Genomic DNA, 15,215 nt, shown 5'->3' with positions numbered 1-15,215 from the left:
GAAGCAGGGAAAATTCACACCGACCGTGAAGGCCCCTCACGCAACGACACAAATGCAAGGGGCTTGGGCTGCCAGCCCTCAGGCAGCCTCGCAACCACCAGATCCGCCACTGCAGGAAGCTCCGGAGTGGATGTGGAAACCGCAGTACACATCCAACATAAAGGGACCATTGGGGTTTGGACTCAGTGCATTTTTAATGGGGCGATCTTCAACAGCTCTAGGAGGAATTCTAGTAGTCCCAGGGCTTATTGATGCAGATTATTGTGGGACTGTGAAAGAATTATGATTCATGATTTAATCCCTCCTGTTTCTATTCCTAAAGGTACCAGAATAGCACAATTAGTTCCATTCAGGACGTGTGATCCGAACCCAGGTGAAGTACAACGTGGAGATGGCGGATTCAGCTCCACAGGGAAACCGCAGGTATACTTTGCCATGGACACAACAAGGGGTAACCAGAAAAGGTAGTTGTCCTGGGTTCAGCTGGGATAGAGTTAAGTTTTACAGGAACCTGGGAGGTGGGGGCATAGCCGGGGCAGCTGACCTGAACTAGCCAAGGAGCTATTCCATAGCATGTGACATCATGCTCAGTATATAAATGGGGAGCGGGCCGGGGGGTGGTCTCGGTTTTCGGTGGGGGAAGTGGCGGAGCGTCGGGTCCGGGGTGGTGAGCAGTTGCACTGTGCATCACTCTTTTTGTATACTTTTTCATTAGTACCGTTGTTGTTGTTGTAATTTTTCTTTGTGTTTGTCCCAGTAACCTGCCTTTATCTCAGCCCTCGAGGTTCCAGTTTTCTTTTTCTTTTCTCTCCTCCGTCTCCTCCCCATCCCACCGGAGGGGGGCGGAGGAGTGAGCGAGCGGCTGCGTGGTCCTTTGTTACCGGCTGGGCTGAGACCACGACAGTCCTTTTTTGGCACCCAACGTGGGGCAGAAGGGTTGAGATAACGACAGATCTGGCCAGAGCGTGTTGAAACAAATTTGTCAAACGCATTTCTTGGATAAATAGATGTTAGTCACAATGTTGTTTCATTTGTTTACATGGTGGCGTTTTGTAAGCTCTTATATGCTCTATGTATTGCCTGTAGTTGCGTATCTCATCTCTGGGAGAGTGATTGGGATTATCATTTTGCTGTACTGGGCAATGTCGACTTGTGAAATGATTACATCACTGGTCATGAGGTTAAGCTGGTATCTGTACGAGGCAGCGATACCATTTCCATACTTTGGGCACCTTCTGTCAGATTTTATTGGTAATTACACCCCATCCATGGGGAAGTTAGGGGGGGATACTCCCCGCCATCCATTCGCCTCCCTTTCCTCCTTCCGACTAATTACAACAGCTTTCGAGAATTTTGAATATCCTTGGGATGCGCAAGCCAGCGTGCTGTTAGTGCTATGCCTCCTGAATATTTTTCAGGTCTTGTTTAGGGCTACAAAAAGGCTCTTTAAGAGGACCGCCCAGAGATCGGCCCCAAAGCTGGATATTCATGGGTGGCACGGCATGTGGGAGGATATGGGCAGGTATCTAGAGAACTTCTCACCTCCAGTGGCTTGGAAGTGCACTCCCAAACAACTACAGAACCCTCATGAAGTGGTAGAATATTTGAAAGACAAATGCTGTGGCTATTCCAAAGACGTACAACTCGCTGCACTGTGCTGGGCCCTGGCCAGTATCTACCAAACACTGCTTGATATTATGCAGCACCCTCAGGGGGAAAAGGGGGAAAAGATGGAAACCAGGACAACATGCACCGTGGCTACCCAAACCCTGACAACAGGCACCTTGGCTGCCCCTACCCCGACAACAAGCACCGTGGCTGCCCCTACCACGACAACAGGTACCACGACTACCCCTACCCCGGTGACAGACACTGCAGCTAAACCAGAGAACCAACCTGTGCCAGTATCAGTCGCCCCTGTACAGAAAAAGAAACGCACAAAGAAATCAGTTCGCTTAGTGAGAGATGAAGATGAACCAGGGTCATCGCGAGAACAGGAGGAAGAGCCAGAACCTGGAATAATTACCCAATCCCTATCCATGAGTGAGTTGCGTGACATGCGAACAGATTTTAGCCGCCACCCAGGTGAGCACATTGTTACCTGGCTGCTCCGATGCTGGGATAGTGGGGCTAGTAGTGTGGAATTAGAGGGTAAAGAAGCTAAGCAGTTGGGATCTCTGTCTAGGGAAGGGGGCATCGACAAGGCGATTGGGAGAAAAACACAAGTCCTCAGCCTCTGGAGGCGACTTCTGTTAGGTGTAAAGGAAAGGTACCCCTTCGGGGATGAAGTTACATGTCACCAAGGCAAGTGGACCACCATGGAGAGAGGGATTCAGTACCTGAGAGAATTAGCCGTGCTGGAGGTGATTTATAATGATCCAGAAAATGCGCAGTCACCCACAGATCCAGATGAGGTCCAACGCACACAACCCATGTGGCGGAAGTTTCTGCGAAGTGCACCAGCAACCTATGCCAACTCGTTGGCAGTGATGTCCTGGAGAGAAGGCTATGGACAAACGGTGGATGAATTGGCTGTCCAACTCCGGCAAGACGAGGGAAGTCTCTCTTCCTCCCTACGGGCCTGTGTCTCAGCTGTAGAGGGGTCGTCCCGAGAGTTCCAGCAATTCAAAGTAGATCTGTCCTCCTCCTCACCTGTACGGGCCCGCATCGCAGTTATTGGGAGTAAGCGTTCCTCTACCCAAGAGAGAGGAGAACGAAAGTACACACGACGGGCTAACCTGTGGTTTTACCTGCGTGACCATGGAGAGGACATGAGGAAGTGGGATGGAAAACCTACCTCAGTCTTGGATGCACGGGTACAGGAGTTGCGAGAAAAAGCAACCAGGAAAGAGAATTCTTCTTGGAAAACCGCTGCTCCAGTTTCCCGTGAGCAGTCCCCCAGACGCAGTAGTAGATGGGCTGATCTCATTTCTGATCCCCTTGAAGGGACTTCCGATTCACGTGTGCAGAAAGTGAGTAACGGATATTCTAACCAGGATTAGAGGGGCCCTGCCTCCAGCCAGGTGGAGGAGAGGGACACCCGAGTCTACTGGACAGTGTGGATTCGATGGCCTGGCACATCAGACCCACAGGAATAGAAGGCTCTAGTGGACACTGGTGCACGATGTACCCTAATGCCATCAAGTTATAAAGGGGCAGAACCCATCTGTATCTCTGGTGTGACAGGGGGATCCCAAGAGCTAACCGTATTGGAAGCTGAAATGAGTCTAACCGGGAATGAGTGGCATAAACACCCCGTTGCGACTGGCCCAGAGGCCCCGTGCATCCTTGGTATAGATTATCTCAGGAGGGGGTATTTCAAGGACCCAGAAGGGTACCGTTGGGCCTTCGGTATAGCTGCATTGGAGACGGAGGAGATTGAACAGCTGTCTACCCTGCCGGGTCTCTCCCAAGACCCTTTGGTTGTGGGGTTGCTGAAGGTTGAAGAACAACAGGTGCCAACTGGTACCACGACGGTGCACCGGCGGCAATATCGCACCAACCGAGACTCCCTGATCCCCATCCATCAGCTGATTTGCCAATTGGAGAGCCAAGGAGTGATCAGCAAGACTCACTCACTCTTTAGTAGTCCCATAAGGCCCGTGCGGAAATCCAATGGGGAATGGAGACTAACAGTAGATTATCGTGGGCTGAATGAAGTCACGCCACCGCTGAGCGCTGCTGTGCCAGATATGTTAGAGCTTCAATATGAACTGGAATCAAAGGCAGCTAAGTGGTATGCCACAATTGACATTGCTAATGCATTTTTCTCCATTCCTTTGGCAGCGGAGTGCAGGCCTCAGTTTGCTTTCACTTGGAGGGGCGTCCAGTACACCTGGAATCGACTGCCCCAGGGGTGGAAACACAGCCCCACCATTTGCCATGGACTGATCCAGGCTGCACTAGAAAAAAGGTGAAGCTCCAGAGCACCTGCAATATATTGATGACATCATCGTATGGGGCAACACGGCAGAAGAAGTTTTTGAGAAGGGGAAGAAAATAATCCTAATCCTTTTGAAGGCTGGTTTTGCCATAAAAGAAAGTAAGGTCAAGGGACCTGCGCAGGAGATCCAGTTCTTAGGAGTAAAATGGCAAGATGGGCGTCGTCAGATCCCTGCTGACGTGATCAACAAAATAGCAGCTATGTCCTCACCGACTAATAAAAAGGAAACACAGGCTTTCTTAGGTGTTGTGGGGTTTTGGAGAATGCATATTCCAAATTACAGTCAAATTGTAAGCCCTCTCTACCAAGTTACTCAGCAGAAGAACGATTTTAAATGGGGGCCTGAGCAACGACAAGCCTTTGAACAGATTAAGCAGGAGATTGTTCACGCAGTAGCTCTTGGGCCAGTCCGGACAGGACAAGATATTAAAAATATGCTCTACACTGCAGCTGGGGAGAATGGCCCCAGCTGGAGCCTTTGGCAGAAAGCACCTGGGGAGACCCGAGGCCGACCTCTGGGGTTTTGGAGTCGGGGATATCGAGGATCCGAGGCTCGCTATACTCCAACTGAAAAAGAGATCTTGGCAGCATATGAAGGAGTTCGAGCCGCCTCAGAAGTGGTTGGTACTGAGACACAGCTCCTCTTAGCACCCCGACTGCCAGTGCTGGGCTGGATGTTCAGAGGGAGGGTCTCCTCTACACATCACGCTACCGACGTCACGTGGAGTAAGTGGGCCGCACTGATCACACAGCGGGCTCGCATAGGAAACCCCAGTCGCCCAGGAATGTTAGAAGTGATCACGGACTGGCCAGAAGGCAAAGATTTTGGAATGTCGCCAGAGGAGGAGGTGACACGGGCTGAAGAGGCCCCGCTGTATAATAAACTGCCAGAAAATGAGAGGCAATATGCCCTGTTCACTGAAGGGTCCTGTCGCATTGTGGGAAAACATCGGAGGTGGAAGGCTGCTGTATGGAGTCCTACACGACTAGTCGCAGAAACTGCTGAAGGAGAAGGTGAACCGAGTCAGTTTGCAGAGGTGAAAGCCATCCAGCTAGCGTTAGACATTGCTGAAAGAGAAAAGGGGCCAGTGCTCTATCTCTATACTGACTCATGGATGGTGGCAAATGCCCTATGGGGGTGGCTACAGCAATGGAAGAAGGGCAATTGGCAGCGCAGAGGTAAACCCATCTGGGCTGCCGCACTGTGGCAAGATATCACTGTTCGGATAGAGAAGCTAGTGGTAAAAGTACGTCACGTAGATGCTCATGTACCCAAGAGTCGAGCCACTGAAGAACATCAAAACAACCAGCAGGCGGATCAGGCCGCCAAGATTGAAGTGTCTCAGGTGCACCCGGACTGGCAACGTAGGAGCGAGCTATTTATGGCTCAGTGGGCCCACGATACCTCAGGCCATCAGGGAAGAGATGCAACATATAGATGGGCTCGAGATCGAGGGGTGGACTTGACCATGGACACTATCGCACAGGTCATCCATGAATGTGAAACATGTGCTGCAATTAAGCAAGCCAAGCGGCAAAACCCCCTGTCACATGGAGGGCGATGGCTGAAATATAAACAGTGGGAGGCCTGGCAGATTGACTATATCACACTCCCACAAACACGCCAAGGCAAGTGCCATGTGCTTACAATGGTGGAAGCAACCACTGGACGGCTGGAAACATACCCTCTGTCCCATGCCACCGCCCAGAACACTATCCTGGGCCTTGAAGAGAAAATTTTATGGCAACACGGCACCCCAGAAAGAATCGAGTCGGACAACGGGACTCGCTTCTGAAACAACCTCGTAGACACCTGGGCCAAAGAACATGGCATTGAGTGGGTATATCACATCCCTTATCACGCACCGGCCTCTGGAAAAATTGAACGCTACAATGGACTGCTGAAAACTACATTGAGAGCGATGGGGGGTGGAACTTTCAAGCATTGGGATACACATTTAACAAAAGCCACCTGGTTAGTTAATACTAGAGGATCCACCAATCGGGCTGGCCCCGCCCAACCAAGAGTTCCACATACTGTAGAAGGGGATAAAGTCCCTGTAGTGCGCATGAGGAGTATGTTAGGAAAGACAGTCTGGGTTTGTCCTCCCTCAAGCAGAGGCAAACCCATTCAAGGGGTTGTTTTTGCTCAAGGACCTGGGTACACCTGGTGGGTGATGCAGAAGGATGGGGAAGTTCGATGTGTACCTCAGGGAGATTTGATTTTGGGAGAGAATAGCCAGTGAATTGGGCTGTGTGATATTTAACTGCTAAATAACCTGCCAATGCATGTCATTGTATCTATAGTGTCTGTATGCCATATCAAGGGTATTATTGTGAGAATTATCTAAATGACTACAGGATGGACTTTTGAAACTGAGCCAAGTACAACAGCGATAGAACTTGAACTGGCACCCAGCAATTTCCTCAAGATCAACATCCTCGACCTGCAGACCAAGGGCATGAGTTGCACCAAATGTACTAGCCACAAGTTCCAGAGGCAGCATACAACAACCCAACATCTCACACCATCTCTCTCTTATCCTGAAGAACTGTTACAACAGATAGAGCCCCCAAATCGATGGACACATTAGAGGGATAGCCCATAGGCTAAAGGAACACCGTGTGTGTGTGTGTGCGAGGTCGGGGCGGGGGGGAGTCCATATACTTCTATATAAGACAAGGAAAGTAGTAGTGGTCGATTAGAAAAATGTTAAGATCTGGGCATGATGTAGATGGTATAGAATAAGGGGTGGATAATGTCCTGGGTTCAGCTGGGATAGAGTTAATTTTTACAGGAACCTGGGAGGTGGGGGCACAGCCGGGGCAGCTGACCTGAACTAGCCAAGGAGCTATTCCATAGCATGTGACATCATGCTCAGTATATAAATGGGGAGCGGGCCGGGGGGTGGTCTCGGTTTTCGGTGGGGGAAGTGGCGGAGCGTCGGGTCCGGGGTGGTGAGCAGTTGCACTGTGCATCACTCTTTTTGTATACTTTTTCATTAGTACCGTTGTTGTTGTTGTAATTTTTCTTTGTGTTTGTCCCAGTAACCTGCCTTTATCTCAGCCCTCGAGGTTCCAGTTTTCTTTTTCTTTTCTCTCCTCCGTCTCCTCCCCATCCCACTGGAGGGGGGCGGAGGAGTGAGCGAGCGGCTGCGTGGTCCTTTGTTACCGGCTGGGCTGAAACCACGACAGTAGTGCAATTGGAAGGGCCTGATGGAGTTATCGTCAAGAAACCGATGAAAATCAATACAGGAGCTGATGTTATGATTATTTCACGATGCATTTGGCCTCCATCATGGCCATTGATCAATCCAAATTTTGGTATTGCAGGGATGGGGGCACACAAGCCACCTTAGTAAGTCAGCTACCGATTACCCATTTGTGTTCCCCGATGGTGAACACGTTACGATGCGTCCGTATATCATGACTACCCCAACTGAATTGTTTGGCCTCATAGGCCGTGATTTATTGAGCCAAATGAAGGCAATGTTAGTGACCCATCCTTTTAGGAGCCGTCACTGAGGGGCAGCCAATCCTGAAAATTAGCTGGAAAACAGATGAGCCTGTTTGGATTGATCAGTAGCTGCTAAATTCTGAAAGGCTGCTAAAAATACAAGAGTTAGTTGAGGACCAGTTGAGAGCGGGACATGTTGTTCCTTCTACTAGTCCATGGAATACATCAATATTTACCATTCCCAAGAAAAGTGGGACATGGAGACTGTTACATGATCTCAGAGCTAGGAATGCGGTGATGCATAGTATGGGAGCCCTGCAGCCAGGTTTGCCGTCTCCAGTTACGCCTCCAGAAGAATGGGATTTGTTAATTATAGATCTCAATCACATGCGTTCTTGCACCAACCCGCTAGGATGTTAGCAAAGCAATTTGACTTACCACTTACTGATGCCCAAGGTATCGTTAAAGCATGCCCCGATCGTCAAAAGGAAGGGCTGGGCTTGGGCTGTGGGGTTAACCCACGAGGTCTTTTGCCATTGCAGTTGTGGCAAATGGATGTCACCCATGTCACGTGGTTTGGTGCAAAGCGTTCTGTGCATGTGTGTATTGATACCTATCCTGCTGCCGTGTGGGCCACGGCACGAACTGGAGAAAAGGCCTTACATATTGAATGACATCTTCACGCTTCTTTTGCAGTGCTGGGGGTGCCTAAAGAAATTAAGACGGACAACGGCCCAGCCTATGGTTCTACACGATTTGCTCGATTTTGTAACTTGTGGGGAATTCACCATGGTACCGGTATTCCACATCTTCCCACAGGACAGGCTATTGTCGAATGGGCCAACCAGACCCTAAAGAACATGCTGCAAAAACAAAAGGGGGGAACTCAGGGCTTACTCCCAGAGGAACGATTGGCCAAAGCCTTATTTGTGCTAAATTATCTTAGATTGACAGGTGATCACAAAGACCCACCAATGGTAGTGCATCATGTTCTTTTACAGGCAGAAAGGACGCAACAAAGTACGGCAATCATGGTAATGTATAAGGACCCAGAATCCGGGAAATGGTGCGGATCAACAGAAGTAAAACTTACTGGGAGATCCCGGCTAAGTGGGTCAAGCCGGGCTTGGCTTCGCACTGATGCTGGACCCGGAATTGTCCCAATGGCAAGTGGCATGGCACCGGCGGGTGATCCGCCAGATTCCGACTATTAATAGAGTATCACTTGTAGAGGACTTAGAACAGTGTGCCTTATTGTATATAGAACTTGCTTCAGGTAAAAAGTATGTTAAGCATAATTTGATTAAACATAGTGTGATTACGGGAAGACAGTGTGGGGTAAATGTAAAAGTTAGTTAAAGCCAAAATCAGGGGTAAGGTCTATTTCCATTAATAACCTGGGAACGAGGTTGATTGTGTTTCCACAGCTACAGGCCCACGACGGACTCCTGTTCGATTTGCACGACCATCATCATCTGGAGCATCATAGATGATGCGGCAATATGAATACTACCTCAGCCAAAAACTAATGTATCGGTCACCTTGGCTAACATAACAGGTCAAGATGCTCTGTGCATCGCAACTGTATCGTAAAGCCCACGAACCAATAGACAAGATGGCTATGACTCGTGCAGCGCGCCTGGCCAGCGAGCACATGCGTCATAGATTGCAACCGAGGCAGACTTTTGGCACCCGCTGGCCACGTGTGCTAAAACCCGTTCCTCTACAAATGTATAAATACCGGGATTTTCCGAAGAGCATCAGGCTGGTGTACGGTGAGGCCATCGTTGCCTCTGTGGGGACGCCCACGGAAAGCTGGCACCTACCGATTGCTGGGCTGAGTTCGTGGAGCAAGATGGCACAAGAATGTACGGATGGTTCATCTTCCTCATAGTCCTCATGGTCTGGGTCATTAGGGGTAACGGGTTGGCTCAAAGAATTATGGGCATTGTTGTAGTTATTGTGATTATAGCTATTGTAATAATTTTACCTTGTTCAGCTTGTTAAGAAAAAATGGCATCCCAAGTTATTACGCAAGCCTAGATTGCTCAAAAACAAAAAGGGGGAACTGTTGAGGATTTCTTGGCTGGGCGAGGGCATGTGAGCAATCCAGCCGTTAGGTGGGAACAAAGCATACGTTGACAAAGTGCAGGAGCAGACAAGGACGCTGTGCCCTTGTACGCTGGGAAAAAGGAAGATAAGAAGAGCCTGACAAGCACCTCCTGGATGCCGAAGAATGAGACAAGTAACTGCTGGACACCTCGTGAAGAAGCTTGCACAGCCAATGGAGGATAAGGTAGTGTCGCGTGAACCGGGGCATTGGACCAATTAGAGTATTGTACAAGGCGCGTGCACAAGCACATAAGGTATAGAACTGTGCTAAAAGTTGTAGTAAATGGGCTTCACTTGATCACATTGGTCTGTGCGTGATTTCCCCTGTGGATCCTCCGCAACAGGAAGGCAAGGGCAACCCGGGGGCCAGTGCCCGGCTGGGGGCTGCCCGCTGCTGCCGTGCCATGCCGTGCCGTGCCGTGTGGTCCCCAGGGTGCAGGGTGGCTGGAGAAGGGGCTGCATGTCCTGGCTGTGCCGTGCTGTGCCATGCCAACCCTGGGGTGCAGCGTGAAAGGTCAAGGGGCTGCCTGCTCTTGCTGTGGCCTGCTGTGCTGTCTGGTGCCATGCTGTGCCGTGCCATGCCGTGCTGTGCCGCACTGTGCTTTGCCACAGTGCGTTGTGCCACGCTCTGCTGTGCCCTGCTGTGCCGTGCCGTGCAGTGCCATGCCGTGCCAATCCTGGGGCACAGTGTGCACAGCCGAGGGGGTTGCATGCTTTCACTGTGCCATGCCGTGCTGTGCCATCCCAGCACACGGTGTTTGTGTTGGGGGGCTGCACGCTCCTGCCCTGCTGTGCCCTGCTGTGCCGTGCTGTGCTGTGCTGTGCCATGCCGTGCCATCCCAGGGTGCAACGTGCGTGACAGAGGGGGCTGCCAGCTCTGGCTGTGCTGTCTCTGGGCAGTGTTGGTCACCTACCCCTCGAACGGGGGGGTAGGGGGGGTGTCCAGCACCCCCAGTTCTGCACTGCCCTGCCCTGCCACGGGAGGGAGAGGTCCTGGCCCAGACAGTGCCCATGCCACCGGTCCCAGCTACTGTGGAGAGGAGCCGTGCCACTGCCCAGGCAAGCTGGAGGGGGGGCTGTGGCTCGGTGCTGCCCAGGGCACCCACATGAGCCCCTGTTGCATTAAAGGGTGATGACATTTGGCAGAAGATAAACCCCCTTGTGTTCCAGCTTATGCTCAGGTATCAGAGGGGCTGGGGACAACGAGGCTTAGATTCTGAGTGATGCCCAATTCAATGCTCGAAGTCCAGTCAAGTTCCATATATATCGAACTATAATGATTAGGGATGCACTATTAGCACACTGTACTTTCTACTTAGTCACGTTCAACAAACTAGAATGGCCAGACTTTAGTTGCATTCAATGAACTGTCACAGCTAGATTTTAATGAATAGTACCGTTTATTAAAGTGATGGGAGTACAGCTTTTTTTGGATTGCTGGTGATAAATACACAGTCTGCAAAGCACATGCAAATAATGATACAGTCAACCACAAGCACACTAAATGATGGAAGAAAAGAGTTGTAAAGGTTTCTAAGTTTCCCGGGAAAGCACTCGGTATAGTCCAGTGTTTGAATCTCACCCAATAGGTGTCCCTATGGAGGGGAAGAGAGGCTCAGACCATCGAGGGATCCCAGAAGTCATCGGTGTCCTTCCAATTTGTCCATGATAGTATCTTTCCTAACAGCCCCCCTTTATTAAGGTCTTTTATACTATTTTCCGACTTTCAGGTGGAGCTTGAGTGACTCTATTCATACATACCTTTACCATGATTGGTATACAATCTCCTCGCTTTACTTTTAAAGGTACATGCTAGATAAAATTCAGAGCGCACGCTCAGTGAGGAGTGGTCACACCTCAGAGGCGGGTAGCCTTTGGGATGGAGGTGTGTTTTGGTATTATAATAAGCTTATAATGAGCAGAGTTCACCCAGAGGACATGATTTTGACAGAAAATGATTAACTGCAGGTCCAGGGCTGGCTCAGGGTTAACAACTATGTGGTTTATCAGTTCCATAGTACCATCCAGTTCCCATCCCTGCGGTGAGGTCGTAGAGTCTGGCTGCGGTGCTTCCATGCCACTCCACCCTCCATGTTCTTTCTCTCAGAGTCAGCACACCAAGCTCCCCTGGCATTGCTACCATCTAAGGTTGCAGGTTATATTGCTCAGGGAATTATTATGGAACCGATTCATTGCACGTCCACCATATTCTGCACTGGAGGTTTACCTTCTCTTAAGAGGTGGCCGTATCGATAAGTCACCTCCAGCAATCATTCCACACCCCCGGTCCCCAGTGCAACCTGCAGGGCCTGTGGAGGAACGAGCTAGGCTCCAACATGACCCTCTCAGCTCTGGACGCAGCCGGGACCTTCTCGGGCTCCTACCACACCGCTGTGGCGGCCACCAACAAGCAGATCCTGGTGTCACCCCTGCAAGGGGCCCAGCAGCACCCCAGTGCCAAGGGGCAGCCCACCTTCGGCTTCACCGTGCAGTGGCAGTTCGCAGGTACAGCGGTACCCGGCACGGCATCCCAGGGCAGCCAGCGATCCCCTGCCCGTGCTGGAAGCGGGGTGCCACCTCAGCTGGTCCCCCACACCCTCTGGGGCACCCAGGGAAACACTGGCTGTGGCCACAGGCTGGCCACATGCACTTGGTCCTGCCATGGGACGTGGTCGGGGAGGGCTGTCTGTCTGGGACGGGTGGCAGGGAGGTCCATCTGTCTGTCCAGGGCATGTGGTGGGGGGTGTCTGCCTGTCTGTCTGTCTGCCAGGATCAGGTAGCCCAGGTTCCCCTGTCTGGAGGCATAGGCTCTGAGCCCCCTCTGCCCCACTTGAACCCCGCCAGACTCCACCACCGCCTTTGTGGGCCAGTGCTTTGTGGACCGCCGTGGGAAGGAGACACTGGAAACCACATGGCTTTTGTGGGAAGAGGTCCCGTCCCGCAGGGACACCTGGAAAGCCACCAGGTAAGCCCTGCTCCTGCCCTCCTACCCCGCATCCCTCCTTCCCCTCCTGCTGACACGGTTTCCCTGCAGAGTCGGCACCTCCATCTTCACCCGCATCAAGTGATAGGGATGGGGACCCCAGCTGCCTGCACCCTGCTGTCTCACCTGCATCCCTGGGGCTGTCTGCTGCCCCGGTACCTGGCTGGCATCCCGCCTGCTCCCAGCATTCTGGCCAGGAAACACACCCTCACCTTGCCCTGCTGCCTCCCAGTGCCTCCCAGTGCCTCCCAGGAGCCTGCCGGTGGGGCCTCCCCTTCTCAAAGCTTGCTGCCCCCACACATGGTGCCGAATAAACCTTTCTCTGCCTGGCAGAGAGCAGTGCCCCATGTGTCCCTGGGGTGCAAGAAGCCACTCTGTGGCCATGGGCGGAGGGAGGTGGTGGCTGGGGGAGGGCAGGGCAGTGGTTTGGGGCGCTGGGAGGGATGGGGCTGGGGGACAAGGGGAGGACAGCAGCTGGGTAATCCCACTTCCTGGCCATAGCTTCGGGCCTCAGCAGATGCCTTCTTGCCTGTGCACCCCCTTGGGGTATCTGCAGGGGCCCTGCGGTGGGTGGCCCCAGGCAGCATCCCTGGTGCGGAGCAGAAGGATGCCCCACGGCCAGGGGCCAGTGAAGGCTGCATGCAGGCAAGTCAGCAAGCTCACCTGGCCTGCTCCTGCATCTCTGCACTCCAGTCTGCCCTGTGTTCCCATTAAACTCCATTTCAAGCTACTGCTCTGGGTGGGGGGGCTCGGTCCTGGGAGCACATATGGGGCAGGGCTGGGTGCCAGCCCCCACAGAGGGGAGCATGGTCACAAGCTGGGAGCCTGCGGTGTTGGGGTGGTCCAAAGTCCAGGCTGGATACTGGAGGGACCAGAGGAAGGACCTGGGACTCCAGGGGCAGCTACTGGGCAGACTGCGTGGCTAAGGCCAGATACGGGAGGGATCCCTGCTGTATCTATGTACATATGCCTGTATTTCCCACCTGATCAGCCGGAAGGTAGAACAGAAAAACACCCCTTTCGGGTGCTCAGATTCACAGGACGACATCACCTGCATGTTAACTTTATTTTGTCAGCTCATTAGGAAAGCAAGAAAGCGAACATGTCAAACAAGGACCCAATGCCCTTTGCACAGACCCATCTAACACATGAACTCACTAATTCATCACTTCAGCAGCTCATAAAGTTTCTGAGTGAATGGAACTCAAGTTCCCTAATCCATAACATGCAGCTCCTAACTGAGGTGCGCCTGAGCACCCTGGGGAGAAGCTGTGTGGGCAGGGAGAGGCATGAAGGGCTGGAAGGACCGTGCTGCCTGGGGGCTGCACAGGTGCTGGGGGAAGAGACTGTCAGATGGGGCAGGGACTTTGGGGCAGCAAGCACACAGTGCCCTGGGAAAGTGTCAGGGCCTGTCCACCATCCTCTTCCTCTCACAGTGTGCCCGCCTTCCGCCAGCCTTCCTCAGCCTCTGCTCCTCTCCCTCCTTCCCTGCTGGGCTCTGGGACTGCTCTCAGCACCCCCAGCTCCTGGCGAGTGCACGGACCAGAGCCTGTCCAGGGTATGCCCGTACTGACCAAGCCCAACTGGCTGACGTGCCTGGGGGTCCAGCTTTTGATCAAAAGCCACCCCTGCATCCTCACCCCCACATCCTCATCCTCACCCCTGCATACTCGTCTTTATGCCCGCACCCTCACCCTCACCACTGCATCCTCATCCTCACCTCTGCCTTCCACACGCAGGTCCTCAGTCCAGCCACATTGCGCACTGGCATCCTTGGCACTGCCCTGACCACGCTGGGCTCGTTCTTGCACCCACCCTCCCCAAACACCCGCTGTGGCTGTCACCAGCACCGCGAGCAGGTCCCCAAATGCTTCTCCAAACTGTGAGGTTAAAGCCTCGGGACCCCAGTGGGGGTGGGAGGATGAGGTTGAGAGCCCTGGTGGGGGGACCCCACAGGGCGACGCAGGGTCACCAAGAGCCATGTGGGACCGGGCAGTAAGACTTCGCTTCTGTCCCTCCATCATCCCCACAGCTGCAAGTTCCCCGGCTCTTGCTGCGTCCCAAGAAGGCAGCCCACGACATAGGAGGTGGTGTAAGCAGCCTGCTTGCTAGACAGGGGAACAGAAACAGAAAGCAAAACCATAGGAAGCCATCACTGACAGTGTCACTGCCACCGCCCCACCCCGCATCTCAGCTGTCCCAAACACCCCGGCCCCGCTTCCCATATGGCCCTGTCCTTGATGCTTCAGCAGCCATCCTGCTCGCCTGCAGCAACATGGGCTGTTGCTGGCCTGATCCTGCCCCAACATCTGCATGCCTTTTGATCTTGCCTGGTACATATGACCAGGGCTGCCCACCTCCAGCCCGCAGTGCCCTGAGGTTTTTCTACTGCTGTTGGGGCAGGTTCACTTCCTTCCTCTGCTAAATCCCTGGAGCCACTGCAGATCACCAGCCATCCCCACACCCAGACCCTTGCCCTGCCCTTGCGACTCCCTGTCCTTCTGTCCATCCCCTGCAGTGACCAGGGGGCAGTTTGGGGTGCAGGGGCTCCTGCAGGACAGGGGTCAACCCCAGGCACAGCCCTCAGCCAGGGACCCCCAGGCTGGGCCATGTCAGTGGGCAGCCCTAGGGAACAATTCCTACATTCCCATCGCTGTCCTTGTTCCTGCCCATCCCCATCCCAATCCCCATCCCCAACCCCATCCCCATCCTTGTTCCAG

The 15,215-nt window shown here is 52.9% G+C and overlaps 2 protein-coding genes across 5 annotated transcripts in view; both read right to left on the bottom strand.

Moving 5' to 3' along the window:
* Positions 1–15,215, bottom strand: part of NADK2 (NAD kinase 2, mitochondrial) — a 367,514-nt gene that overhangs the window by 87,225 nt on the left and 265,074 nt on the right. The window lies entirely within an intron of this gene.
* LOC126036567 (arginine-glutamic acid dipeptide repeats protein-like) overlaps positions 10,228–15,215 on the bottom strand; it is a 178,969-nt gene continuing 173,981 nt past the window's right edge. Inside the window, exon 2 of the transcript XR_007505183.1 lies at positions 10,228–14,215. The gene's annotated coding sequence lies outside the window, so the exon portion shown is untranslated. The remainder of the gene's footprint in view (positions 14,216–15,215) is intronic.

This window comes from Accipiter gentilis, chromosome Z (genome assembly GCF_929443795.1).
Source record: "Accipiter gentilis chromosome Z, bAccGen1.1, whole genome shotgun sequence".
In the NCBI taxonomy this organism is placed as follows: domain Eukaryota; kingdom Metazoa; phylum Chordata; class Aves; order Accipitriformes; family Accipitridae; genus Astur; species Astur gentilis.
Note: the sequence above shows the minus strand (reverse complement) of the source record. Positions and strands in the feature narration are given on the sequence as shown.